General features: G+C 44.2%; 1 pseudogene; it reads left to right on the top strand.

Annotated features, from left to right (window-relative positions):
- The first annotated feature begins 335 nt into the window (after window positions 1-335).
- LOC129670251 (speckle-type POZ protein-like) lies at window positions 336-1,414 on the top strand (annotated as a pseudogene).
- The last annotated feature ends 2,248 nt before the right edge of the window (window positions 1,415-3,662 follow it).

Below are 3,662 nucleotides of genomic sequence, written 5' to 3'. Positions count from 1 at the left end.
CATTACTACTCTAGAGGATCCTGACTAATACAACACATGTAAATGAGAGTCTCTTCAGATGTTGGATATGATAGCAAAAACTAGATACCATTAACTTAAAAGTCAACACACACACATTTTAGCAGTGGCTACTGACTGGTGGTAACTTCTCTGACTAATATTCAAATCTAGATAAATATTTTCAGAGAGATACATATTTCCAAAATTATAGAATAGAGAACGTATTTGAAAGTATATCTATAATTGTGTCCTGCAAAGTAAGGAGAAAATAATGCTTGCTCTCTCTCTCTTTTTTTTTTTGATCCAGTTTAATTTCTAAGCTACCTACAGCAGAAATGTCAGAGGACTTGGCAGCTGAGAGCTGGGGCTTCACACAGATCACCATTAAGACATTTTCCTACAAGTGGACCATCAGTAACTTCCATTTTTCTCTGGAGGGATTGAGCGAAGCCATTAGCAGTCCAGTGTTCTCATCAGAAGACAATGACCAAACCAAAAGGTGTTTGAAATTATACCAGAATGGGTTTGATGAAGAAAGCAGAGATTACCTTTCAGTTTACCTGGCATTGCTCAGCTGTCCAAAGAGCTCCATTTGGGCAAAGTTCCAGTTTTGGATCTTAGATGGCAATGGGGAGAAAAGAAATAATGTGGAGAGCCAAAGTGTCAAGAGTTTCCTGCCAGACCAACATTGGGGATTCAAAAACTTCATCCCTCAAGAGTTCCTCTTCTCCCAGGCCCAATGGCTACGACCTGTGGCAGGCTCACACTCTTTTGCAAGGTGAGTATGGGCCAAGATGTCGTCAGCCTTTCTCGACAGACATTTGCAATCAAGATTCCAAGGTGCTCTTTGACAGATGAGGTAGGAGAGCTGTGGGAAAATTCCCGATTCACAGACTGCTGCCTCTTCATATCTGGTTAGGAATTCTGGGCTCACAAGGCCATTTTAGCACCTCAGTCTCCAGTTTTCAGAGCCATGTTTCAACATGACAAGGAGGAGAGATGAAAGAACAGAGTTGAGATCAAGGACCTGGAGCCTCAAGTCTTCAAGGAGATGATGGGATTCGTTTACACAGGGAAGGCACCAAACCTCCACACCATGGCCACTGGTGTTCTGACAGCTGCTGACAGGTATGGCCTGGAGCACTTGAAGCTCCTGTGTGAGGATGCCCTCTACAGGGACCTCTCAATGGAGAATGCTGCTCACATGCTCATCTTGGCTCAATTCCACAGTGCAGAGCAGCTGAAAATACAGGTACTGGATTTCATTACAGTTCATGCTTCTGAGGTCTCTGAGACCTCAGGTTGGAACATCTTGATGGATTTCCAACCCCACTTGCTGACTGAAGCATTCCATGCCCTGGCTTCTGCACAGAAGCCTTTCATGGAAACCACTCTCAAACACCTGAAGAGATAGATATTAGCAACTGCTTCCTTGTGACCTAAACCTGTCTTCCTGAAGCAACAGCCACTGTTTTCACCAGAAACTCCCAGGTAGACTATGTATGGCTGTTGAATTCACCATCTATCTGGTGAAGCACACCGTTGTGGCTCAGGATTTGAAACAGCTGGAAGAATGTGGAATGCTGGTTGGGTGGACAGCCCTGGACTCTGGTTTATTCTACCTCATATCTACTTTGTTTTGCTACTGGTTTGATTGTTGTCCCATGCATTGGAAACTGAGATTGAACTTAGATGTTTGCAACAAACACATCTCAACAGGGCATTTTTTAGGCTGAAACATGTCTGGATTTAATTGATCAGAACCCATGACTGATGGATCACAACAAAGGGGAAAACAAATATGAACCTGTAATGATATGAGAAGGGACAAAGAAGACTTTTTTATAATCTCAGTTTGTACGGACAGGAGTGATAACTCAGTTGGTAAGAGCACCTGCTGCTCTTGCAGAGGACACCTGGACGCTTCCTAGCACACACAGAAGTGGTTTCAGCCATCTGTAACTGGACACACACAGGATCTGAGGCACTTTCATGCCTCCACGGGCACATGCATCTCTGTGTTCCAAACCTTACAAATAACATATAAAATGAATAAAAATATCGAAATCATTTGTGGGTTTATCTGATTTGTATGTTCAGGAAAGTCAAGTTTAGTGCATCCAGCTCTGCTCAGCTCTGGAGGTTTGTACAGACTCCTCAGTACCCCTGTCCTACTAAAACCCTTTCTCTTTTTTCTTAGCACTCAGTGTATACTGCATCAACTCCTTTTTTCTTCATTACTTATTTACTTAATTAATTAATTGGCTTTACATCACGATGTGAAATTACCCTAATTCCTCCTCTATAAGCTGTTCCCGATGCCACCTCCTCCCTTTCTTCCCCACCCACTTTATTCCAGAGAAGGATAGATGCCTGATGGATAGCAATCCCCTCGGAAGATTAAGTAGGACTGGCCACATCTCATATTGAGGCTAGACCAGGCAGTCCAGTTGGAAGAAAGTGATCCAAAGGCCGGCAACAAAGAACCTCTACTCTCACTGTTAGGGAATCCCTAAGATGACAAAGCTGCACATCTGCTCCATGTGTATAGGGGGTCTGGGTCCTGCCTTGCATGCTATTTATTTGGTGGTTCAGTCTCTGTGAGTCCTCAAAGACCTAGGTTATTTGATTCCCTATGCCTTATTGTGCTGTCCTTGTCCCTTCTGGCTCCCTCAAACCTGCTCCCTTAAAACACAAAACTGTAAATAGCCTATTAATTGACTGTAGGTCTCTTTACCTGTTTCCATCTGCTGCTGGATGAAGCCTTTCTGAAGACAGGCTCCTATCTGCAAGCACATCAGAGTTTCATTCACAGTGTCAGGGGGTGGCTCTCTCATGGAGTGGGTCTCAAGTTGGTCTACTCACTGGCTTGCCCTTCCCTCAGTCTCCACTCCACTTTAAGCCCTACACTTCTTATACAGGAGACACATTTCAAACAGAAGGTTTTGTGAGTGAGTTGGTGTCCCCCTCCATCCACGGGTAGTTCCACCTGGCTACAGGAAGTTGTCAGTGAAGACTCCATACACTGCACTACTATATATCTCTGTTAGGGTCAACCCTATAGCCTTCTGGTAGCTTCCCCTGTCACAGAGAGGTCTACTGCCCACACCTATTTCCATCCTATGCACAGGTCCATCCTCTCCCTTCACCCTCCTTCCTCACACTCTCTTTCCCTGATCTCCATTCGGGCTAAATCTCCACACCCCTTTTCACCACTTCCTTCATTCCATCTACTTCAGATGTCTCATTTTCCCACCTTGAGTGGGATTCAAGTGCCCTTTTTGGGGTCCTCTTTGGCTTTTTTGGGCTTGTGGATTATAGCATGGTTATCATATACTCTACGGGTAATAATTATGTTGTTTAATGTTAATTTTTTAATAGTTTTTATGTTTTAGTCATACAGTAATTATTCCAGCTGACCCTGGCACATCAAGTCCCACTAGGACTAAGCATATGGTCTCCCGCTGAGGCCACACGGGCAGCCTGCTATGGGAAAAAGATTCAGACAGGTAACAGGACTAACAACAGCACCGTGCTCCAATTGTTAGGGGGAAATAAAAATAAGTTGCACATTTGCTAAATATATGTGTGTGGGAGGGCTAGATCCAGCCCATACATGTTCTTTGGTTGGTGGCTCATCTCTGTGAGCTCCCATGGGCCCT

This window comes from Psammomys obesus, unplaced genomic scaffold (genome assembly GCF_907164565.1).
Source record: "Psammomys obesus unplaced genomic scaffold, mPsaObe1.curated_primary_1811, whole genome shotgun sequence".
NCBI classification, from domain to species: Eukaryota; Metazoa; Chordata; class Mammalia; order Rodentia; family Muridae; genus Psammomys; species Psammomys obesus.
The sequence above is the reverse complement of the archived record's forward strand: the minus strand, read 5'-3'. Positions and strand labels throughout refer to the sequence as shown.